The following is a 27,544-nucleotide window of genomic DNA, read 5'->3' as shown; positions in this document are numbered from 1 at the left end:
TTTGTCCAGCACAAGTTCCTAAACAAACTTAATCTCTCTAACACTGTGACAGATGACATTTAGATGTCCTTGTTACCCTTCAAATGAGTTTTATTGACAATCACAGAACAAAAAGAAGGCCCAGATAAAGCCCAACGTTTTATAGGCCTGCTAACAACATCTTAGTTCTTAATGCAGAGGGTGTAGAGAAAGCCTGGAGTTGCCCCCATTTTCCCCTGCTTTGCTATATCACCATGACAACAGATATAGAAATCACTTAGTGACTTCTAGAAAGAAAACACAGTGACACAGTACCCCTTGTATGGCGAATCAAACTAAAGCCTGCATTCAAATGGCTATTCAGCATGGGCATTCATGTAGAGGATGGGGTGGATTTTACACAGGTAACAACAACAGAAAGGCCAGCAAGCACTCCAGCCACAGCATATGGTAAAGTCTCTGTTTAATTAATGCATCCTAAATAGAATTTATCCATTTTAAATTTGTTTTCTTTTACTTGAAACATCATTAATGTAAAGGGCAACATTAATCAACATCTTGCAACTTAAAAGGGCATTAAAAAGTGATCTCACCCCCCTCCCAACACACACACACACACATCGCAGCAGAATCTTTTCAAGTACTTTCGCTAACTGCGTCTGCTTCCAGGCAGGCTGAGGCCTTCGTCGGAAGGCAAATCTAGAGAGGCCTCTACCGGCCAGCCTGGCAATGTGCAGCTTTTCTATTTTTAGTGGACTTGGAAACGCAAACAGTGAAGTAACTGCAAGTTTTTATCTTAAAGTCGCACACAGAACGGATTACTGATAAATATATTGTGCAAAACATGGGATAATTGTGCTTTTTTGAAGCTACCGTGTATAGTATAACTTTGCTTTAAAAAATTAAAAAATAGGAAGACTAAAGATTTATCCTGGCTGTGATGTATTTACTTCTATGACATTTTGAGATATTTTAAGATTATAGGCCTAAAAATTAATGGGCAATCATTTTTCTTTGTGCACGGGGTTCACCTGAAACTTGGGATTTAAAGCTACCTAAATTTGAAAATGTTGTATGTGGCATTTTATATATGCATTTCTCACAACTAGACTAAAACATAAATCAAAACTCAGAGAAATTAAATCAAGAGCACAAGAAAAGGAAGTTATTGGGTGATAGAGGAACTCTGCCTCTCTGGGCTTTCCACAGTGACAACACAAAGAACTTCAAAATCTCTCCTCCAGGTTCTTGGAGGTAAAAGTTAATATTTTAACAACGGTCAGTGTGCTCTATGCAAATATCAGTAGTTCTGGGGGGGGTGGGGGGGGGGAAAGCAAGCAAGAAAAAAAAAGCGTTTCTGCATTTTCTTCAAAAATATGAAGTGAGTTTGAAGATAGTTAAAACTAAACTTTCTTTTTTTTAATTCCTGGAATTCATATGGCCAAATATCAACCAAAACCATGGGAATAAGAAATAGCTACCTAAGAATCACCTAGTGCTTCACTTAAAGGAAACTTCTTAACATCTAAACCCAAGGAAAATGGGCAAACTGACAGATCTAGTGAAATGAATCCCTAGGTTGAAGGCTGAAAAATGACACATACAAATAAAGTGCAAAATGTTGATAGTGAATGTAATTAAACCTGGAAGTATTTAACTCAGGCTGTAGTAGGCTTCTCCAAAATTTAAGCTTAACTTTCAAAGATATTATTTTCCACAAAATAGAATAGTCATCCTCATAACTCCTAATCTTAAAGATAGTTAATATATGTATATTTCTTTTAAGTCTGCATTGAAGACTATTTGCATTATAGTTGTAGTTAGAAAACTTTCAGTTCTTGGGTGACCTATAAATAAATCTTTTTTTTTTTTCCTAAAATAAAATGGTCTAGTAAATATACAGTACTATTTACCCAAATCCTAACATTTATACAATAAATATACATCACTAATTTATTTGTCTTTCACCTCAAAGAAATGGGGGAAAAATGTTATATTGTTTTAATTTCTCTTGGATCCAGTATCAATAAATATACATCACTAATTAGAAAGGGGGAAAATGTTATATAAGAGAATAAACTGCGCGGGTTTAAGATAATCAGCATTCAATTTTTTTTTTGTTATTGCTAATTTCTGTATTTGCCCATACCTCCATATAAAAAACAGCTAATTTTACCCGTGATTACCTTTCCCCAGAAGGGCTGGAGTGAGGAGGGGAGATGTAATACAGGTCAATTCCTATCTCATGGTCAACGCAGTCTTAAAAAAATAAAGAGCAGCTCTGCAGCTCACCCAGCCAGTCCCAACAGTGACACCTCCTGGGGCAAGCAGGCTCCAGACAGCTGCAGGATTTTCTATGCTTTGAAGTACAGTGAGAGCTCCCCTTTGCAGAGCTGCACAAGTTACAGTCTGGGAGTTTCTTTGAAGAAACTTTTTGGTACTGAGGCACTGCAGGGAGGAAAAGGAACAATCCTGTTTAATTACATCAGTTTAGCGAGGACAGCACAAGAAGCCAGGAGCCATGTGGATGGACAATATGACAAATTAATGGTATCCTTCGGATATTTCATTTTAAAAATGGATTCAGTTAGGGAAATCATGTTCCAGAAATAGTTTTGCAGTACATCCAGCAAGTGTGTGGCAAACAGTAGCCGCTATGGCTTTTTTTTTTTTTTTTTTTCCTGGCTTTTGGTGCTTTTGTTTTGTTTTGATTTTGTAGTACAAGCTCACCTATGAGGAAAAGCTAGAAACACTTAAAATGAAAATTTCTACAAGATGTAGGCAATTTCATAAAATATATTTAAAAACTATGGGCCAAATAGCTTAAAATCTACAAGTCCTGCAATCTCTCCATAACAGGCACAGATCTTTGAACAACAGGAACTGAGTGAAGTCATGAGAATTAGACTTTGTAAGAACAAGACAAAATGTCCTGAAAGCAAATTGATAAAACATATTGGAGGAAAAACATATTCTAAATATGCCTAGATTTAGAATTTCCTTTACCCATCATTCTTCATGCACTTAAGATAACCAACCAAACAAAACACACACACACAAACAAACAAAAAAACATGCAAATGAAAAACAAGACCACCCTTTTGCAAGAGGAGCCTTTTCTTCCTTTAGATTCCTGCAGTACTAACAATGAATAAAAATATCACCAACCAGTTCACAAAGGGCAAAATATCCACAACGGTCTTTGATGTTAGCCTAGTAAAAATAAATTTTAAGAATCATACATTTTTAGGACTACAGACCGTCAACATTTCATAGAGGAATCTCTGGCATGTGGTAATTTCCTGACAGAGGTAGAATTACACAGATTTGGTAACATCAAAGGGTAAAAAATCTTTCACAAATTGGTTGAGAGTTTTTTACTTTACTTTATTTTACTTTTTATTTTATTTTATTTTACTTTTTATTTTATTTTATTTTATTTTATTTTTAGTGAGTTCATTATTATTTCTAAGAATCCAAAGACACAGCATATGTATAGCCAAATAATAAACACTTTCAATGTGTAAATTTGCAGGAAATGATTCTGTGGACAAAAGATACACAATTCCAATCAAATCTAACAAGTGATCGCTCAGATTTCTAGTAACTAGAAAGCATGTAGAGCACTAGGAATAATAATAATAATAATAATAATAATAATAATAATAATAATAAGCAAAACCTCTAGAGATCTGATTTTGCAGGTAAAGCCACAACAGAATTTTCTGCATTTTTATTGTAATCATTTGATAAATATGCAATTTACTGATTATAATGAAAAATCCAGAATGAATAAACTGGAAGTTAGAAAGTCACAAAAGAGAAGTTAATCACTATTCAAGGAAAGTATTTTGGTATTTTTTATTCAGCTGTAAATGTAGTAGAACACACTGCGTAAAAAAAGGAAAAAGTATGAAAACATATTATTCCTTGTTTTGCTAAAAAGCCGAAGAGCCTTACTTCCAAATATATTTTATTAACATTCTTCTGATTTTGTCCCACAAAATAATAAATATATAAAAGAAATACTGTATATTAGCTGTCACATAGTGACAAACATATCCAATACATGGAACAATTTTAAAAAAAACATTTTAAGAGTTGTATCTGTGTTTAATACAGAATATGCACAATGACTTACAAATAACTTATTTTACATACTTTTTAAAATTTTAAGGCATTATTGAGTTGCATGTAAATTGGAGGGAAAAAATCTCCCTTTTCTGCCTAAAGTACAGAGCTCTTCTTTAGTCACATTTGAGATACTGTATTTACTTTCTGATAGTGTGTTGTTGTTAATATATGATAAGTTTGGCACAATTAAAAAAAAAAAAAAAAGTTTGCAAAAGACCACAGAATACAGCAGCAGAGATAAAAGACAGTGGGGGAGGAGAAAAAAAAAAGGGGGGGGGGGGGGGAAGGACATGACCTGGCCTTATACCTAGCTGCACATTTGTGACCAATATTAAGGCTTAAGGAAGCCAGAAATTGCAAAATGTATGAAGTTTTCCCAAGTACCTAAAGTAGTAATTCACCTAATGTCTACAACAGCCAGGAAAGAGATACCCTTTCTGTCTTTGTGAAGCCCATTTATCCATTTCACAGGGGATTTCTGCAGTGTAAAGCTCCAGAAAGCCCATGGGCTGGTGGAGGGAGATGGCATCGAGCCGCACAGGGCAGCCCAGGCAGCCCATCAAGAGCAAAGGCACAAAACAGAGCCAGAGGCAGCTCCAAGGCTGCCAACACAACTGCCTACAAAAGCTGCCAATGAGCCAGAAACTGCTTGTGGGAAAATATCACTTACCCTTAGCATCTGGGTCCCATGATTACTGTCCAAAGAAACAGACTGGTAAGATAATGGCAGGATAAATAGAACTCCTTTTCTCCTCTTTCTTCCCTTCTACTCCTACAGATTTTTGACACCCCTTCAACTTGTGTGTGTGTGTATAAAAATAAAATTTTTTGTTCTTTTTAATCCTTGTGTTACTCATGAAGTAAAATGAGCCTTCCTACATCATCTTTAAAAATAGCTTTTGCACACTTCCCCTAGCTCCCGAAGTACAAGACATAGTGGGGCTATTTGTTACCATTATTGACATGTTTGTGGTGAGCTGCAGGCGTGTTTACAGTAGAAATGAAGTCCCTGCTCTCTTGGAGGTAATCCTGGGGTGTCTAAAAGGCTCACAGGAGTCCTTGACATGGATGCTCTAAAATTAATTTCTATTCCCATATAAATATAATCGTCTCATCATCAAATATTTATATTTTCATTGATTCAAGAAGGGATCAGATGTAAAAGTTCCTGGCAGCCCAAGAAGAAAGCCCCACTCGGTCTCTACTACTGGGGTTGAGAAAGAACACGAGAGAAAAGGAAGGGCTTGGCACTTTCCAGTTGCAGTATAATAGAATGAGAAATGGGGCTCTTGCAGCAAGTAAATAGGGCTAAGTAAGAATTGGCTCCCTTAGGTGAAGGGTGTCAAAAATGCTAGGGAACCTAAAGGACAGAAATGTCTTATATATATATACAGTGAATTGGCCTGAACTTCCCTAAATTACACACAAGGTTGCCCAGGAAATTTTACTGTCATTAGCTTTTCGCCAGTATTGATAGATTTCCATTTCCATGCATTATCTACACACCAAAGGGGGAAAATGGTTTCTAGCAAAAATATACAGTATTATCATCTCAACAGCATAGGCTGCTTTTTCTTGTAGAAATTCATTAAGAGAAGTAAACTCTAGCCAGAACTGCAGTTTGTACTTTTGCACCACACTGAAACAGACTTGGACAGCTGCTCGTTAATACCATTCAGTTATGTATAACATCTACAGGGTTCTGCAATGTCCGGGTGTTAAACAAAACATGAGCTGACATCATTCTGTGGCTTTTTTTCTAAAAAATATGGTCTCATGGTGGTTTACAGGGAAAAAATCACACTGCTTTTTGGTGAACTGCATATAAAATGGCTGAAGAGAACAAGTTGCTGTTCTGTACAGATTTTGATATCAGGTAAATCTCTATCTCTGCATGCACAAATTCATGTTTATAAGCAGAGACCTACACTAAACATTTTATTAAAATATTCTTCTTGGTAAGGAATAAGGAGCTTAGAGTAATATAAACAAAATTTATAGGAATATCTGTGGGCTGCAGATATATTTAAGAGTATAACCAGCAATAAAATATTCAAGAGAGACTATCAATAACATAAGAGGAAATTGTAAGTTGGATTTCCTGTATAATAAACGAAGCAATCTGGATTCAATAGCATAATTAGTTTTTTTGTTTGGTTGGTTTTTAAATTGTCACGGACAGAAAGGTGTTTGATTCCAGCAGTGGACTCTTTTGATTGATGGGCTATTTGATTGAATGGTGCTGAGAGATCTTCATTTCTATTCCTGTGCAAACTAATGAATTCCAAAACCCATTCAAAATGTATAGCATTATTTATACTTCCATTAAACAAATCAGAAAAATTACTACTGAAGAGTTCTGGTTCCTGCTTATGCATTGGGTAAGGTCTACATTCAAAACCAAATTTACCTCCAGTGTGAGGCTGAGCTCAAGAGAAAGGTACCATATACATAATTGGCACTAGGCAGCTTTGTACTTGGAAACAAGAAAAAAAAGCGTATGTGAAAATGAATTGCTTTTAGTGAATAGAAGTACAGAATACTCAGATACCTGTGATGTACTATGCAATCCTCATTTTCAATACTGTAGAAGGATGAGTACAGAAGACTGTGTTTGATAACTCTGAGTATGGTCAAAATGAAACACACCTTAGATAACATGTGTGTGCCAAGAGATGCTGGGCTAACTCTGATTTACATTAAGAAAAAAAGTTAATAGTTATATAAAGACATATTAAAAGGTTACAGATGAAGTCAGATTTCATATGCAGATTTTCTATATATTATCTTGTAGTATCATAGTGCTGTTTCTAGAATTAAAAAAAAAAAAAGTTTTATTTGTTCTTTTTCATAGCAAGTTAGTATGCAGAATATTTTGCTTGCTTTTTCCATACACATTCAGTTTATAAGCTTTTTCTTTCAATTATCTTAGTGTCTTGAATATTTAGTGACATGCAGATCTTGCTTACATTCTACATTTTCTTATTTCATTCTAATTACTTCAAAAACTTATACAGAAGCTGCATCATAATATTACTTGCTTCTACTTGACCGAAAATCATGTACATTTTCTTGAACATGGGAATATTTATAATTTTTATATGGAATTGCTTAAGAAGGCACACCATTTGAGTAGTTAGGCCAAATGTTCCAACTAAAACATGCCACCTGCATTTCAGGACAAAAAGAAATATTGAGGCTTACTTATTTTAGAAGAAAACCAATGTCACTTCACCTTTAACGATTTTATCGTTTCTACATGCCCAAGAAAAAAAATGTCAAAATTCTCACTAGTAAAGCAAGGAATATATATTCATCTTGAAAAACCAAATGTTTTCCCTAAGATTTTTTTTTTTTTTTTCTTGTGGAAAAAGAGTTATGCTTTTATACAGGCAAGTGTTTCTTTTCTCTTATGACACCAGCTGAAAGTGCAGAGAACTAGTTAGCTGCACACACACTCCATGTTCATCCTGTATTCTTTGGAATAACTGTCCAAATTTTATTAAGATTTTCTTATAATGATGTTATATGATGTTCTTGTTGTGATACCTGCATATGTAGAGATCTTAATATTGATTTACTATATCTTTTGCCCATCCTTGAACAGCGTAGATAGCAATTACAGCTGTTGGTGGTATCTATTTTGTCTTTTCATAATTGTCATTTCTGGTTCTACTTAAGATTAAAATATGAAAATTGCATCACGTGCACATGAACAGGGCATCAGCTAAGTTATCAGCAGTATCATGGCAACATCATCATTTTAAACACCTTCCTCTCTATCTTTTTTATGAAAACTGCATACTGCAATATAAACTTTTAGAAGGAATTACACAAGCAGTCCTGACAGAAAGCCCTCATTCAGATCATTAATATCTTCCCCCCAAAATCATCAGGGACAGAGAAACACCTGTACAGCTGCACCAGATGTTTCTGAATAATTTTGCTTAGCTTGCTGTCTGAGATTCTGAGATTGATCAGTTCAAAACTGATTCCTTAGCTAGATCTAAAATCATTTACAGGCTTCCTATTGCCAGCATTTTGCTCAGCTGAAGTTGCAGATATGTTGTGGAACACACGCTATTTTAATTGCACAATGGATTTTTAAAAAGCAGTAAAGGCAAAAACTAGCATTAATATTAAGTTATTGTTCATGCTCCCCAATAATTAACATAAATCATATTTCAACCACATGCTTGGATGAAGGGTGTGTAATTTATACAAAGAAACAGTAGAAAATATTTTCAAACTTCCCAGGTTTCTATTTTTAGAGAAGCAATTTTCTTTAACACTAGAAAAAGACATCTTGTACAGGGTTGGCCTGGAGTGGGTTTATTTACAATCTGTTCATGTACAAAACACAGCTGAGATAATGGAGAGTAAACTTCAGACGTAACATCCTTGCAAGCATCAACATTATCTACCAGTCCTCCTGAGCAGGGCATTTGATCACTTGTCAGTGAAGTTATCTTCTATTAAAAATGAAGTTGAACAAAGAAAAACAGAACGAGAAGAAAAGAGTAGGTATTTCACTTTTGTTGTTGTTGTTTTCTTTTTTTGGGGGGGGGAGGGGGGTCTTTTTTAAAACACTCTGTCTGGTATTTTAAAAAATCTTTTGCACATATTTAGATACAGATGAGAACAATAAGATACCCTGTAATAATTAATATATATGCAATCTATAGCGTACATTCTCTTCTTATTAGAGGCTGTGGGTTTTTTTTTGTTGTTGTTGTTGCAATCTAGCTAATAAAGGCTTTCTTTTCCACAAGAGAATTTTGACAGGGTTGACTCCAGACGGCTTTCCAGCTGAGGTCTGGGGCCTTGCTGAACCTTCAAAATTTTCCCATTTGAGCTGCATCAAAGTGAAGGAAATTCAAGGATCACTAACGTCTCAGATGGTAGCACTTGCCCTAACAACCAAGGTTCAGGAATTCTTTGGAGCAGGCTGAGGTCATTTTTCTCCCCTTTTCTCCTAATGCTTTTCTCTATTAATCAGAGCTCACAGCTCAGATTGGTCTTCAACTTCCTCCCAATCCTTGCTAAGCCTGTCATTTCTAGCTATTATTTACTTTAATGGACTTTGGCTGATCCCTTATGAAGCTTTGGATCTGAGAATAATAAGGCTGGAGAGTAACGGGCACAGACATGGGTGTGGGTTTGCCTGCAGATTAACCGTGGCAGATGGGCTTTATTGCGGTTTCCTGTGTGCCGAGTGTTGATTGAGGGGGTATAATGAGAGAGGTGGTGTCTGCACAATGGCTGCAGCCACTTCATTGCACCTCGCGTCTAAACAACCCCATTTTTCTAAATCTTTGGGTTGTGAAATTTTAGGAAGTCAGAGCACAAGAACAAGTACAAAAACAACTGTAAATAACCATGAATGTTAATCCAACCCTAATTGGTCCCTTCTTTCATTATGGGTACATTTTGCTGAGCTTTTTTTTCCCTTTTCTTTTAACAAATTAATTATATGGACAGTGATGCATACATTTGACTTTTATAAGTTTAACACAAATATTACTTCATATCAGTTATATCATTATTAATATTAATGTCCCATTAGTTTTGCATTATTAACATCAGCAGCAAAAGCTTACCTTGCGATCATCTTGTTATGCTTTAGGTTTTTGTCATCTTGGGGAAATTTGTTTGAATTAAATTATCTATTGTCTAGATAATATCAAAAATAACAGCAGGAAAATTGCTTATATCTGGCAAAATGTGTCAAAAAATGCTTTTCTAAGTCCAAATGTCATTAATTTTCATCAGCAATCAGATAATAAATTATTTTCAGCTATAGGTACTATCAAAAGATCTTTTACAAATTCACCATTTTAAAGATTTTACTTAATTCCTCCCTTTCACTGATGGATTAAATCACAACTATTGATTCTTTTCTTCTTTTGGGGCTTTACCCATCTGTCCTAACGCTTTCATCCCAGCACCCCTTGGCTGAGAGAAGTGTTCTACAAATGAACCAGTGAAAACCTGGAGAAGATTCCAGGTCAAGTTTGTGTACAAGAGTTTAAATTTTTAGTGACAGTCTTCCCTTACTGAAGACGAAAGTTTCCACACAGAGCTGTACAAGCTAGCCCCACCAATTACCCTCCTCCTTTGAAAACTATTATCAAGTTTTTCAAAACTTCTTTCATTTCACTGTTGTCACTTGATGAAAAGGAAACTAACCACCATGTCAAGACAACTCAGCTGCCTGGCAACCAAGGGCCACATTTTAATTCTGACTTGCTTCTGGTCTTGACTAATGGAAAGTGACTATGTTAAGCCAGTCAGAGGAGTTGTTTGTCACTTCTGAAATGCAAACAAAACTATATTGTTTCAGAAGTCCAGGATGTGATTGATGTAAAGATTTACAGTAACATCATTCACTTGCCCTTGTGTTTTAGTGGGATTGATGTCATATTTTTTCATGGTTTATTAAACACTTTGCAATAGTCCAAATACATGATGTTTTTTGTCCCAAAGGATCTAAAGAGATTTTCCTTATGCAAGAAAACTGGACTCCAACTTGTGAGACTTAATGATGCCATTCAACATGTGCCTATAATTTAATATGAAACATCGGGCAAGAAACAGGAATGTATATCAAACTGACCAGAGGAAGAAAAAAAAAAAGCCAGCACAGAAAGAAATCAGCAGTTTTGGGGGAGGGGAAGAAAAGATACACTGCTAACTTGCCAGTTAAATAAAGCCTGCTGGTTAAATAGAGCTTTCCCACAGCTGTGTTATTTTTTTTTCCCACTTCTAATACCAACACAAAAAGTTTAAATTTTGCTCTCCACCTCTTTCACAATATATGCACCAACAAATACAAAACATGTATATTGCACCAAATTGTAACTGAAAATATTGTAAGATCAGCATCAATTATCCTGACAACGTATGACATATTCAAACAGGTTTTAACAGTTTGTTTTCAAAGTTATCTAAAATAAAATCCCCCCTAAGTACAATTACATTGTAAATTATTTTTGTAAAGGTCAGATTAATTTTTCTAAGAAATTAATGATCAGAAGAGGATGAATGAATTTACAGACAGTTTTCTCCTCAGGGACAGGGGGACAGACTCACACACTCTCCTTGCATATGTATCATTTTTGTTATTATATATTCAAAATATGTGCATGTGTAAGCATATATATGCACACACAAAAATATAAACAGAAAGAAAACCACAGTTGTTGTGGTAGTTTCTGTTTGATTTCAATAGTATAGAACACTTTTCAAATGTCTATTATTAATTGATGCAATAATATGATGAATATTCAGGACAGCAAGCATAGTATAGATTTTGCAAATACACTTACATCAGCATCATTGCTATATTAGAGCTATAAGAGGACCCTTATTCATTTTTAAAAACAGATAATTAAAATTGAAGCATAGTAATATTTGCTGTCATCACAGTTACCATGTAGGACTCTTGGGAATGGTCCATGAGGTACCCACAATATCAGCTGCCTGGGTAGAAGCTTGCCAAGCAGTCCAAATGCAGTGGTCAGCTCAGCAGCAGTGCTGTGCCCTCCAATGTAACAGGATAATGGATATTGATTGCATGGGGCTGCAAGGAGCTATCATGCAGATCCAGTCCCCAGAGTAGGACAGTATTGATACCAGTGCTGTAAGCAGCTGTCAGAGCCAAACAAGAAGGCTTTTAGCTGTGGACCATGCTACAAGAGGTCAAAGAGCCTGGCAGAGGACAAGCAGAGATAGCCCAGGGCTGTTAACACTTGTTCTCCTCGTATAGCCAGGCTCAGCACAGAAGGATGCAGCACCCCTTTTACCTGCCCCGAGCCCATTGGTGTGACGATGCAAGGCTGTGCCTAGAACCTCCCTTCCATAGTCAGAAAGCACCAGGATATGGGGTCCTCCTAGGAAGAGGAATTTTGCTATCCCATTCAGGAGGCTGTGAAAGTACAGTGTTTTCTCGTTCCAGTCCCAGCCTCAGCAGAGGCCAGTACAGGACTTTGAAAGAATCCTGCATAATTGCACCAAAGCACTGAGGCCTTAGGGCTTGGATAAATAAGTGAATACCACTTAATGCTGATCATAAGAAAAAAGGTAAATTAGATGCGTAGATTTGTTGGGCAGATGAAAAAAAAAAAGTAAGGATGTGTGCCTGTCCACCTTCCAGAAAATAAAGATCTCTGCTAAGGCCTGTTACTTCAGCATTTCTCAATGCATGATTAAGCTGAAGCATTAGTGACCTCAAGGAAGGAGGAGGAGAAAGAGGAAGGGAAACAGCTGCCCAACCCTTCCACTGACTGGAAGTCAGGACTGGATCAGACACAATAACTCCATTGACTCAGGAAAATAAAAATACGTTCATTCAGAAAGATTATCTAATCAGTCTAAGTCTGGATATTAGGTCAGTGGATACCCAGTCATCTGGTAAATGTGTTTGATTTCAATAGTATATATAGCATATAGCATATAGCATAATATAGCATTACTCAGTCAATCACCAATCTCAGCAAGTCCTTCATCTCCCAGAAGGAGTGAATTAAGAACATGCACATTCCAGATCACAGCATTTTTACAGTCCTCATCATAGCCAAAAAGCAAAAGCTGGGTGTAAAACTGTCTCTCTATAGCCAAATTACACAGATAGCATGTTGTAAATCAACTTCATTCCAGGGAAGGCGAGCTGTAAACTACCTATCATTTTACATGGCTACATATAACCATCATGGTGGAGGAAACATGAAAAAGTCAAGAGATATTTCTAAACTACCTATGTCTCTGGAGTAGCTCAAGAAGCCACATAATCTAAGGTCCTCAGTTAGTGTCTGCTGTCTTTTTCCTTATGGAAATGAACATGTAGCTTTCTAACTGCCTTCAGCTTCTGCTGAATTAAACACATTCCAGAGTCTCTAGAGCAGCTCTTAGGCAATTGCGCTCCCCCTTGCATTCTCATGGGTAATCCTTCTGGGCAAAAAAATACATAACGAAGCCCTCAGCTGACAATTTGGGAGGCCTGCCACTGGTTATTGCCATCAATTATTTTTCAACTGATTCAAAGGTAACACAAAGACTGAAAGCTCGTAGCTACTTCTTTTGAGAAAACAGAGTTGGCTCAAAGTCAAAACAGTTCCTCTTCATCCTGAGGATTACCTGAAAGTTTCCAGTAACCTACTGGAGACTGACTCAAAATTAAAAAATAAAAAATATATATATATTTTTAAATAATATTGCAATATTCTATATTCCTTTCCGAAAATAAACATACAAATGAAATTGCAATGCAACTGACTGAAACCTTCTACAATTGCTCCAGGTTCATAAACATTTCATGAACTCAGATTAAATTTCAATTACAGTGCAAATACTTCCGTGAGTGGCAGAATGAAAGACTCTTGTTCTACCCTGGCTTTGTATGTGTAGTCAGGTTGCTTGGGACCTCAGGAGGTACAAAGCTCCAACTGAACATGCTGCCCCAGGTGGGACATTCTCTGTCCTGCAAAGACTGCCAATATCTAAGGAGCCTTTCCAACAGTGAGAACAACAGCACAACTTGCATTTCAGCAGAAACGCTTGGCCAGTAGATTCACTATAGGGCATAGCCTGACACATACAAAAAACATACAGAGAACTGTGATCATAAAAAGACTATTTCCAAACAGGCTGAAAAATATTTTGGCACAGTCAGAAGCAACAATAGGGGAAGGCCAAGCCTATGTGAACCGTTAGTTTCCCTGTCTGCCACAAAAAAGACATTTTCCTGCAGTTCATGGTTAAGCTGCCCTTTGCACAAGTTGTCTGTTTTTCCATCTGCTTCAGCTAAAGCTCTTTCATACCTTGTATACTGTTATTTTCTCTCTTTCAGCTGTTACTGAGCTCACCTTCTTCCCACACCACAGACATATTGCTATTCTGATCCCTTTGCTAATTCTCCTTAGTGATGGCATTCACAGCTCACACCACCACTCCCAGCAGGGCAGGCAGACCCTTCCCAGCCCCTGATTTCAGCTCCCTAGGCTCTCCCCAAGCTCTTCACCTCGCTTCTGCAAGGTTAGGGCTCTTCAGCTGTGCTCATAGTGCCCCCTGTCCCCAGACAGGTCTCTCACCCTACAAGCCCTTGAATCACGACTTCTTGTTCCTCCAGATGATGCACCAATGCCTCATGTTGTGCTTCTTTGTCATCCTCACATTGTATGTTCCTTTCTGCAGTGAACATAACTTATTTGTATTGCACACAGAGCCCTGCAAATTTAGGGGACTATTTTAATGTGAGATAAATAATTACTATAATTAACAGAAAAACAAAATACCTCCTGCCAATTTGTCACAACTAAACACCTCTTTCCTTGCCAGATATTTTCATATTTATAACATGTACATATAAGATCCCTCTTGCTTCTGTGTAGGGACATGCATCTCCCATTATCAGCAATGGGAATTATGTGTGTTCACTGAGGGGAGACTGTAGTCTACCCAGGCTTATGGGTTATGCTAGCTGTGCTTTATTGGATAATATGGAGCATGCCAACAAAAAAAAAATTAAAAAAATGTATCTTTTCCTTCTTCATTGTTCAGAGAGAGAAATATGAAATAGGAAGCCCCTGAACACAATCATGCTTTTAATTAAGTGCTATTGCAGGTGCTATATTGCTCCTATTTCCTGTAGCCATTTCTAAAAGAGCAATAACAAAAACTATCTGCAAAATAAAGTGATTAGGGATCAAAATTAGCTAGAGTTACTAGGCTGATGAGAAATTTAAAAATTAGCAATTTTAATAAACCAGATTTTGAAACTGTAAACATCCTTGTATGGGTAGATGCTGAAAAACACAAAACTTCATTTCACTATCAATTTTCTGTTTCATCTGAAGAAGTTCATTATCTGTTAAATTGAAGGGAAGCCTCCAACAGAGGAATGCTGTCTAACGATGGATGTGTTTGTGTGTGAAAGGATAGCCTTTTTTACCTGTTTATCAAAAAAGACATTCACAGACTAGTTAACAATATAATTCACTACTTTGTAAATATGAAGTACAATACATACATACAATCATATGACAGTGGTTCATTTCTGTCATCTGGTTTTGGCACATTAATACAAATTTAGTCCAAACATGCAAAGTTAGGTTGCAAGGGATCCTGCCATCTGGTTTTAATGAATATCTGGGGTCCTTTTTTCAGTTAAGCTTTTCTTATTGTGTTTGTGTGTTGCTTTTTCCAAGCTATCTGCATAATTGCTTAAAGATTTTACTGCAAAATTAATATCCTCACTGTGAATGAGGGAGAAGGGCAAAAACCAGGATGACAAAGGCTGAAATGAGGTGAAAGGCAAATTCAATTTTTCCTTGCACCATAGAAACCTCGTCAGGACTAGCTTTATCTGGTAATCCACATTTAAACTTTAACCTGTAGGGGGGCTCTTTGTGCTAGTTAATGTAAGCATAAAAAGAGTCTGAACAACTAATCAGATTAATCATATTTTGTGAGACTCAAAAGCTTCATTAAAAGGACCTCGTTTCCAGGCTACACATTTCAGAAAGGGAAAAAAAGTTGGCTATGAAAAGGAAAGAGTAACACTGAAATTCAAAAAGACACAGACTGTGTGTCTCCTGGAATTAAACCAAACAGAGTAAGAACTGGAACAACACTCACCTTCATAAAATACACCTTGACCATGCCAAAACAATTAGGACATTTTACTATTGAAATTTTGCATTCCCTACATTTACAAAGCTTTATCTTATGCACAAGAGAGAACTATTTATTAGGTAAATACAGTAAATGTCTTACCTTTTCTCATATTTATGGAAGTCTCTCTCTCCAAAGAAGTAATCATATTTCCTAAGTATTTCAGGTGACCACTCAGAGACAAGAAAATTTGAACTTCAGAAGAATAAGAACTGGAACCTGTTATCTGTTGTCAGGTTATTTACAGCCATGCAAGAAACACCACAGTTCCCTAAAGAGCACGAAAGTGGAAGAGCAAGATATTTTCCCAAGTTAGCACTGTGTTGTATTTGTTTTCAAAACCAGTGTAACTATATTTTTAATTAAAAAAATAAATAAAAATGCCACAAATGAAACTTCAGTGAGATTTTGTTTGCACTTTTGGAACAAAACATGGTTTAAGAGTCAGAATCCCAATCTCAGAATTTTGGTCATTATGTTCAACAAAAACAATTTGCACTTAAGGCAATGTGAAGCCCAGTCAGCAGAGCTATTGTGGAGTTAGTGAACACCTGAAACCAGAGGGAACAATGATGCAAATGAACAACAAAGCTGAAAGTCTTACATTCAGAAGGTTATTTGATGCTGAGCAAATGAAACACTTAAGCAAACATTTAAATACATGACATTAAGAGGTGGGCAAAGAAATCAAGACATGACATCACTGGGAAGATCACTTGAAATTACAAATATCCATTTTCCAATCATGGAACTGGGGAAATGGACTTAGTCTCACTTTTTTTTTCCAAGCAAGATGGTGCATCCTTATGCTGATTAACAGCCAAACTGTTTCCTCGTATTGCACCATCACATTTTAATTTTTCTTTTTCCATAACTTGCCAAGATCTCTTAATGTAGGCTCCATGATCCTCCATGCAACAGGTAAGTTCAGTCCTGAGCCACTTGGTTAACCTAAAAATACATTTTAATGCACACACTGAATTCTCCACTTGATGTGGTTAAGCATAAATTAATATGTTTTCAAATATCTGTTTACTAATTTTATGCATAATTGTACTGAGACTATACTGCCTTACATAGTTATACTGAAAGGCACTGTTCGTAGCCTGGGTAAGGAGATAACAGATGAGGGGAGGAGAAACCTTCTGCGGAAAATGACCAGACACCAAGAAATTGTCATTACACTGCATATTGCAGAACGGACGGACACATCTTGGGTACACTAAATCCCTCTCCCATCTTCATTTTTGTGGAACCAATGTCACTGCATGTGCTGCAGGGGCTTCAAAGAACAGCAGCTCAGCTTTCCTACGCTCCACAGGCCTTACCTGTGATAGAGCACACAGCTTTATCATAAGTTTTCATTTTATGGCTGCATTTCTGAGCGTGTGCCACTGTGTGCCATTGTGTGCCCTGAGGTCTTCACTGTTTCTTCATCAAACCAAGCAGCTGTCGAAATGTGCCTCAGCTTCATCCAGCACACATTCCCCAGCTTTCTCTTCCAAGGAAAAGGAGGGGAGAAAGGCCAGTCAATGCCAAGGTCTTGCTTGCTCCAGTGAGGAGCTGAGATGCAGCCAAGGACAGGCTCACAGGTTCCTAGCATAGATGCAGACTATGATACCATTGAATATCGCACAAACCTAAGTTACTTACGAATTGACTTCAGCACATGTTTGCACCACTGTAAATGTGGAGCAACTGCACCGGCTCTAAGCCAGTGCAACCTAGAGCAGAATCTAGCCCTTCAGATAAGCAAGAAATGCTGTCCTAAAAGTACAGAAAAAAAAAATAATTGCCTAAACACACACACGCACAAAAAAAAAAAAAAAAAAAAAAAAAAAAAAAAAAAAAAAAAAAACATTCATAGGTCTGACCTACAGATATGACTTTAAGTTACCCAAACCTAACTCTAAAAAAGAGAAAAGCACTAGGATGCATTATCATTTATCACCATTTTGTGTGTGGTCAGGTTTCCTCAGCCTTCCTCTCTCACCTTGTTTTATGGTGAATTCCAGCGGAACTCACACAAACATTCACAGAGAGCACAGCACAAACAACTATAATGAAGAATATCCCCAGTCAGCTTGTTACCTGAGCTGTGGTACTTCCCAGTCCATAGCAGAGCAGAGGTGATGGCGTTAGCTTTCAGCACTGCTCAAACTGCTGGGGAAGGTCTAAGCTTCCTGTTTGCCTTTGTACTGAGCTGACCAGGAGTTGTTCACATGCACATGTTCACCACATCTTAGCTGAGGCTAATGACTAATAATAGCCAGGAGGAAGCAAACTACTGCAGCTCTTCTGACTACACTCCGAGTATGTTTCTTACTTTAGGAATTGGGAGCCTCAAAGGTGTAAAATCACATGCCCATGCCCACAAATGTTTGTTTTGGTGACACTCACAGAACTGGACTCTTTGAACTCCATGTTTGCACTCAGTCCTCCTGGCTGTACTCTGTTTGCAATTCAGCCACTGGGGTGCAGGAGTTAGAGCTGGGTGCCCCCGTTGCTCTCCCCTACAGCAGTGCAGGTCATGCACAAAGCCTGGGTCACCTTTGTTGCCACTTGTGCTTCTACCTCAAGAGGACACGTCCATTTCTGAGAGACAGAACTGCAGAGGCATGCAGCAAACTTCAAAAGCTGGAATGGTTCAGCTGATTCAAGCTAAAACGTCCACATTTGTTCAGCCAGAATCTAGTAAATGCACATTTTGAAATTTGTTGTTCACAAAGATCTTAAGAATCTTTGTGACAGTATGATGTTAGTTATTTATGAATGTCCAAACCTGCTTTGCTTTAAATTTGTCAGTCTGTCAAAACCCAAGCAACTGGGGGACTGCTGAGACTGTTGCCTGATGAGGTCAGGTTCACATTACCTGAGCTGCATAATGTCACCTGTCTCTACTCACTCCAGAGTAGAATTTTCCCTCTTCAGGAAGAAAAGCTATTTAACCCCATCAACAATGTATGTTCACAACCCTCTGAGATAATTCATATTTGGTTGCAAAAGCCTACATTGATCTCCAATACGCAACAACAATAAAAAAGTAACATGTTTTATTCGTATTTGTATTAGAGAAATTCTTTTTAAAAGCAGTACAAACCTTATAAAAGACACCACTGGAATGCCCACAGGAAAGCAGCAGACCCAGTACTTTCACCACTTCAAACAAACAAACAAACAAAAATTGTTTTGCAAAAAGAAACTCCTCTCTTTTCTGTAGTTCTAGACTCTGCAGATCATTAGTTTGGCAAAGATATTTTGATCATTTGCAACTCCTTGGTAAGAAGCTTCCCACAAGGCTCACAATGCTCTAAGTCACCTTTGTTTCTTTTCTTTGGCCTCCCTCTCTCCAAGTTAAAACTCACGCAGACCAAAACAGTACTGCTGACCTCAGCAGCATTGTGAAGGAGGAATCTGTGGCACCCTAAGGCCTGATTGTATAAACACATGTAACGGTATCAAGAGAGTGGAGTAGGGAAACATTCCCATGACTGCTTGGTAGGGCTTCATGCCTACCAGGCATGTGTAAAGACAGCTTCACACCTATGAATATTGAAAAGAGTCAGACCCTCTACTGTGTTCTGAGATCTTAAATAATGATGGGGACACAAGTATGAAAATCTTTGCACTCAGAGAGCAAGAAAAAGAAAACACATAGGAAAGGTAACAATCGACAAAATTTGCATTTTTTTTCTATGTTACAAGTAATAAGGTTGCATTTCTTTCTTCCATCTCCTGTCACCCACCTTCTGTCCTTGCTGCACCACCATCAAAACACTCCTATCTCCAATCTTTTAAGTACTTCCATGAAGTTATGTCTAGTACACTTTAAGACACAAACATTACGTGGCAACCTCCAACAGGGGAAGAGTAAACCAAGTTCCCTTTACTGTCAGGGCTGCCCCAAACACAGGAAGGATTTCCATCCTTTAAAATTCCTGATAAGAATGACTCTGCACCGGGAAATGCAAAATTCATCTTATAACCCTGTGAAGTTCTGTAGAGAAAGCCTAAACCTACATATTTGGTTAGAATGGATTTCAGTGAATGTAATAGCCAAAAATATAGAAAAGGATTATTCCCTGAGTCTCATAAAAGATGTGGAGGGAAAGAAAGAGTACAAAAGATCAGGATAGTTCCCTAAATTGTCTGGATGTGATCTGAGCCAATTCCCTGTTGTTTGGATTTCTGTTTACCCTTGCAAATCTGAGGAGACAGTTCACCAGGGAATCCATTGGTTTGCTATATTTCAGAATGTTATTTCAGCTGGGGAGCCACTGGACAAGCTACGAGCAATTTTGCAGCTGCAAATGTATAATGTCTTAGTTTTTTAGTGACGAAGTGGCATTGTATTCTTGAGGCATTATAATGCTGTAGTACAGTGTTTAATTCAGATGGTTAAGGTAATAAAATAATAGTTTTCTATTGACCAAATTGCTGTTGAACCAAACAGTTCATTTCTCTACCTCGACATGAAGAGAAATAAGGTATTTTTCCAGTGTTTGGCACCAAAAGAGTATTTATAGGATTATTGTAGTTACAGCCCCATCTGCATCCTGTTCCACTGTCAGCTGCATAGAGGAAAGAGAAACAGAACTGCACAGTAACAGAGGAAGGACAAGCAGACAAAAAACATACTCTTAGTATTTTCCTCTCTCTTATACAAAATCAGATTTCTAAATACAATCACCTACCGTCTCATTTAAGAGGCTGCACTTTTCACCCATGATGAGAAAGCATTGGAATTTGCTCTATTGAAATCGTAGTTTGGGCACATTGCTAACTCATGTTTGCAAGCTAGTATCATCTAAATTACAGTTTTATGACACACTCATAGAAAAAGAAGGTTATGCACAGTGAAACCTAGTTTTAACTAGCAATGTAGTAGTCAGTTTAGTTGGAAAATTTAGACACTGAGGGAAAGATGCTTCTAAAAGTCACATTGTCTGGAGGAACAGATACACTGCTATCTTTCAGACTATTCCATCACAGGCCTTAATTGTAGTCAGTACTTTACAAAGTGCTTTTTGTAATGAAACAATGATTAACAATGAATCCATTGTTATGGATTACACACAAATCTCGGTCGCTATAGCACAGTCCCACTCTGTTCCTCACTCATCTCTTGCACAGCAATTCCCATTCTTTTAAATGTTTAAACTCTCTCCCCATAATTTGCTTGTAAATATATGAAACCCTTTATATTGTCATGCTTCACCTCTAGGTTCCACCCACTGCACGCATGCAGAAATGAACATGGCTAAATGGGTTGCATAAATTCATGCTGTAAGTTAGTATGAGGATTGAAAAACGAATTCTATTATATTCAGTTCTATGCTTGGAACACAGTTTCTACGACACAAACAGAAACTAGACGGAATGTAGACAAAAAACTGCTGCATTTGCCTGGCAATTCCTTTTTAAATGGCCATTAATTATTTATATCTCCCTTCCTGAGTGTCCAGGTTGAGATCACCTTAAGGAACCTCAGACTAAGTGCTCAAGATCAGTGGCATATTTGAAATCTTTCCCAAAAGTTGCTCTCATATTTGGTTTGAAAACTAATAACTGCTAACCATACTGTGCACCTGGTGAGGACATGCTGCTTGGATCCCTGATGTTGGGGAGCCTCATTCTGCTCCCTGGACCAACAGCACATTTCTCTTGTCTGTCAGCAAGAGAAGCAATGGGAGCTGTGCCTTCACAGTCCAGCAGAGGATCGAGTCTCTTCTGGAAAAATGTGTACTTCTAAACTTAAAAGGGCTCATGACAAATAAGCCAGAGACATTAGTGTCAGTACCAGGTTTTGGGACTTGGGTAAAAGTGTACTGAGTTTAGAACTAAAGATATGAAGCACTGCCTGAATATCGAGTATTAATTTAATATAAGGGAGAAATATAGTCAGGTACCTAACAGCCCTTTCTCTTACACTTCTGTCAGTAACTCTTTCAGCTCTCCACACAGATAGATCTTCTGTCTTCTTGAAACAATAATCACATAGGTGAAATTTCCAGTATTTTCCATTATTGCAAAACTATTTTTCCAAACTATTTTTCTTAGGAAAACATGCTCTTAGGGCTTCAGAGTACCATAACCTTTAAAACATAGCAGAAGAAAACAAATATGTTCCAGCGAAAAATCAACAATTTTACTTACGTAGTCAGGTATGAGCAATGACGTGCAGCTGGCTGGTGGTGGGTCACCTGCAGAAGAATTTGGAGGGTCTCTATTTAAGAACTGGGAAGTTTGGATTAGAAATGTGCATGACTTGAGGGAGCTTTAAGCAATTAACTCTGCACATGAACAAAAGTGAAGCACAAAGAAACACTAATTGGAAGAGATCATTAATGCAATCCGTCCACATTCTCCATCTATACACTCATTACCTACTGACAACAGCAGTAGGTTTTGCCCATATGAGGAAATGGACCAAAATAGCTGTTGCAGAATAAGCCATTTTTCAATAGCCCTCTGTTTGTCCCTGTGTGGACACTGTAGGAATAATTAGAGCACTTATTCTATTCTAGAATAATCAGTGCACTAATTATTCCAGACTAATCTTTTATTTCAAAACACTTTGTCCACAAGGGGAGCTATTGTGAAATAGCTGTGCTCCTCTGCTCAATTTCCATCTCTAAAAAGAACGTAATCCATGTTGTTGGAATAGCTGTACCCCTGGACTCCATGAACAAATCAAATTATAGGCAAGTTCTGATTCTCCCAGTGCTCATGCTGATTTGCTGAAGTAAATGAATATACACAGTTGTTGTGAAAACAGGATTCAGCTGTATGGCAATGGATGAGCTCCTCTTTTAGGAGCTTTTCCTTTATAAAATTATTTTAGTCACATTTGCATCCAAGCTTATTACTGGATTTAATGACTGTAGTGTATAGAAGCTGACATGGTAGATAAGACTTTGCCCACTCTTTTGCAAAGTGTGAAATGCTGAAATTGGATGAGCATATAGTATAAATAGCTAATTTGCTGGGGTAGTTTTACCCAGTCTACATGTTTAGAAACACCACTCATCTAGCAGTTTTTTGTGACACAAAGCAATTAAACTAGAAACAAAATATGACTAGACAGTGACCCCACAGGGCTGTTAAAATCCATTTAAAATGAAGGATGGGAATGGTGCCGTCAGATCTTGCTAAGCTTGGAGGAGAGTCCCAATACCTTGGCCTACCTACCACTCTACTCTAAGCAGCCCAGCTTACCAATTTTGCAGAGTTCCTTACAAAGGCAGATTCATATATATATATATGTATGTATTTATTTATACATGTATGCATATTTTTATACATACATATACATATATAAATATATATATATATTTAATTCTACCCCTTTTATATATATTTTAAATTCTCTGTGGAATATCCTACTTTGTAAAATTGTATACAAGACATTTACGTGCAATAAATTGTAATCTTAATACTTTTGTGTTTCATACAGGTTGCATTGTCTCACCATCCATCCTCTATCTTTGTCTCACCAGAGGAAAAACAAAGGCTGTTTGGAATGTGTTTCAAAATAAATGGCATCATTACTTAACACATATTTCAATAACATTTCCAATGGACATGGGATATTACTTGTTAGGGTTTTACTGATATCTCCACTGTCTAGCTAGGATCTAAGAAGTTGTCTGGTATTTCTCAAAGGAGATTCATTGCTTTGAAGCATTCAATCCCTTCTCATAGTATTATTTTGTTATTAATTAATTAGACTTTTATCTTGAAGTTTATTTACCCAAGATACATTGTTAACCATTAATTGCTCCAAATTTATTATTAATAATTTTTCTAAAATGTGTTGGAAATGGACTAAATTATAACAATTTTTATTATATTGTATACCCAGAAATCTACACTGAAAAAATGTTATTAAATAATTTCTTACTGGATGGAAATATTGACATTTCCAACATATTTGTAGCTCCAAAAAGCTTTGCTGATGGATTTATTTTCACTTTACCAAAATAAAAGAACAAATTTGATTTGTGACAAATACTATCTACCCTATTTAAGGCAGCTATCCTTTATAAGACAGCTTTTCACTAGTGATTCCTATAATAAGTTTTTGCTCAATTAAAGTTTGTGTTCATTTACAAGATGGATGCAATTAGAAATACAAGATGTTCTGTATTCTCAGCTAAGACTGTGCTATTATCTTATGCTTCTCATGTGCTACTGTAGCTGTTCTACCCTGAATTGAACTAAATTATGATTACTAGTTAAGAACAGAAAACACTGCCACCTTTACTTCTTTCTGACAGTTGCTTTATAAATAAATACTTCAAATTACAAAAATGTTCCCAAAGAAATAGGAATTATGTTGAAAGAACCCCACTGCTGCTCTAACAGTTTCAGCAGTGAGTCCTTCTCACTGTATTACAATAGCTCCTGCTGTTTTACCTGGACTAAAGCAATGCCAGACTCCAGCCTTGTATTTTTTTAATGTTTAAAACCATCTGGGATAAAAAATAAAACCAACATTTTTCTATCTTCAAGCTTTTGATTAGAATCAGAATGGAAATACTAAGAAGAAATTTTAAAATGTCCCTTTCTCATTTCCAATAGTTGGCTAAGAGCCATGCAGCTACATTTCAGTTTTACAGTTATCTCAGATTTTACAGGCAAGAGTCTAATTTTATTTTATTTGTATTTATTAAAGCCAACTCTAGCATAGCGGTTCAGAAGATACAGTGTAGTGAGGCAGATAAGAGAAAAAACGTGTTTAGCATTAAAACAACACTGAATTTGAAGAGACATACTTCCCCATCTGCAGCTATCCTACAGCTGGTGCTGTGCTCTTACAATCATTCTTATGAGGAAGTTTCACATCAAATTTCTCGATCTTATTGTCATAATCATTCAAGTGAGAATCCAGGCTCCAGATATTGCCTTTACTGCTGTACTAAGGTATGCTGAAATTTCAAGTGTTTGGATAATTTCACCATCCTGTTGCTTTAGTACTGGACTATTCTCATTTCTTTTTGGATGCAACATGAATTACAAAATGAAAGTTATATGATGACACTCCTCCTTTTTTATATATGTGCAGACCTATCTACTCAAACCATGCCTAACAGGAAGCAGAAATTTAAAATACTTTATGTTTTAAATTACTTCTTCTTTCCTTTCTATATATGTTTATGTACATTTACCCATTTAAAATGCACATCAAAAAATGCAGATCACAAAAATTACAGGCTACAGCATTTCTCCTCACCATTGCTTCATGATAACAGAAACACAAAGTAGTAAAGGTTCCAGAGTGAAGAAAAGCACTGTGGTTTTACACAATAAGTGACTCCAGCAGCCACTTCTGGTACACCAAGAGCAAGCATTTTCTATTTTTATTATTTAATTATTTTTAATTTATTAAGCACTCTTACGAAGTATGAAGGGAAGAGGGCAAATCTGCTACTGCTTCATTCTTACCCAGCACCTCGTGATCTAAAGCCAACTACTACCCATGCATTTTAATTGTCTCACTGAGGTCAAAGGGATTGTTGACTTGTCTAAACTGGTCCAAAGTGATAAGTAAGAGACCTAAATGATACATAGAAATTGTTCCAAAACAATATAAACAAAACCAGATCAGCTGTCTTGCCACTTACTCCCATGGAGATTCCAGAAAAGCAATCCATAACACATTGAATTCTTTCTTTTCATTTTCATTCTTGACAAACTATTTTTTCATAAGCACAAGGGTAGGAAAATCAACTGCCAGATGGCAAGCTGGGGTATCAGCTATTGGATCCAAAGGTATACTGAAAGTAGCCAATATTCTCAAGCAAAGACCTTTAATGATGTTTGAAATTGAAAGCCCTCTATTTTTGGGAAACTAACATAGAATTAACAAAATGGACAACTGCGAAGTGGATCCACAGAGATGATCACTGTGCAAGCTGAGATCAAAAGACAGTGAAATAAACCCAGGAGAGCAATTTAGGCAGTGACTCTTGTTATAAATTACATACACAGAGCAACTCCTGAAGATAATCAGCTTTTCATGCCAGGGGGAGAGAGAGCCTGTATATAGATCTATGCTGAATCCATCAGAGGTATCTTTTGCAGTTTTCTTTTTGTTGGTTGTTTTTTGTTTTGCTTTGTTTTTGACGTTCTTGTCCCTGTTTTTCACTGGTATTCCCTTCCCGAAGCATTACAGAGCACTTTCTGTGTTTTATCACTTGCCACCTTTGCAGATGCATTCAAAGTGTTACACATTACTGAAATTAGCCCTCCACGAGATCCTGGCAGTTTAGAACAGCCTCAAGCAGAGAAAGAGATAAACACATATTTGTACAACTATGAAATGCCTCAGTTGAAGGTAAGCAAAGAAATTAGACTTGGAGAGTTCATAAGGGGAATGCAGATCATAAAATCAACAGACTCCCTGAGATAAAAATAATGACCAAGCACTTTAAGGCTGTAACACACAGAAGATCACATGAAATGAGCTTGGCAAAGCACAATACACAGAACAGTCATTTGCAAACACCCATGCTATGCTCAGATCAGGGAACCATTCCATACAACCTCACAGATTTCAGGATTTGTTTTATGATAGAATACATAGTGCATTTCCAAATGTACTTTCCAAACAGACCATAACATAATCTCTGTTTAAAAGTTGGGCTACTTTCATTTTTGGGTTTCCTTCCTAAATCTAGATCACTCTTCCTAAGATTTAGAAGGGTTTTAGACTTCTCTATTATAATTAGTGGATTATTTTTTTTTCATCACTCAAGAGTGTATTTGAGCATCAGTTTTCCTGCACACCATCACTGTTAAGCAAGTAACACAAGCAACTGCAGTAGCATGGCTCCAGACATTCACTAGTTCAACCAAAATAAATGTTCAGGCTTTGGAAAATCCAAATACAGATTCTCACATCTATTTCAAAATGTTTACAGAACTTGACAAATACAACTTGAAGGTACCTCTAGACTGTGCTAATAATTAGTTTGAGAAAGAGATAAACCTTCAAGTTCACAGAGGAATCCAGCTTTTGTCTCCTAAATGTTAGAGAAAAACATCCTTTAAAAACAGATTATTCTGTAGCTGGTGATTGTAGAGGCTGATTTTAGCAGGTGCTTCTGGCTCCTCTAAGTCATTGGTCTAAATGGACTATGTGAAATAAAGTGGATACTTGCATGCACTGCCATTTTCATCTATGGACCTAACAAGCAAATGACCTTGTAAAATTACATTTTTCCTATTGACATCTAGTACTCTTCACAATTCTTTGCAGAGTCCAAATTAAAGATCAGTTGATGTCCAGACATTCTACAGATTTATTTCACCAGAGAATAGGGAAGGAACAAGGTCCACTGCTATGCCCTTCTACTACAGCACACAAATACAAAAGGACAGACAAGGTGAGGGAAAAGCAGGACCATGACTGAAATTCACCCAGTGTTTTGGCTACCAGAGCTGGCTGACTATACAAACAGAAAGATTTTTCATCCCCTGAAGTGGAGCAGCAAAGGGCTTCTGTGGCTGCCAGGACACCTAGTAGGGCTTCTACATTTTGAGGCATGATTCCTTGAGGCAATATGACTGAAGGGATGCGGCTCCCTCCAGTGCAGGGTTCTGCTTAAATGCAACACTGAGCCCTGGAAAAAGATATTAACTCATTCCTCATTTGAGCTGCCAAACGCACCAGAAATACCTGGCAGCAGCTCCCTGCCATGCTGCCAACCATTCTAGGTACACAGCCAGCTATTTCACTGATTTCAGAAGAACTCAG

At 37.1% G+C, this 27,544-nt stretch overlaps 1 long non-coding RNA gene across 1 annotated transcript in view; it reads right to left on the bottom strand.

The window, feature by feature from the left end:
• LOC309881382 overlaps positions 1-27,544 on the bottom strand; it is a 260,443-nt gene that overhangs the window by 15,574 nt on the left and 217,325 nt on the right. The window lies entirely within an intron of this gene.

The sequence above is a fragment of the Aythya marila genome (genome assembly GCF_965140915.1).
Source record: "Aythya marila genome assembly, chromosome: 9".
Lineage (NCBI taxonomy): Eukaryota > Metazoa > Chordata > Aves > Anseriformes > Anatidae > Aythya > Aythya marila.
This window is presented reverse-complemented; position numbering and strand designations above follow the sequence as displayed.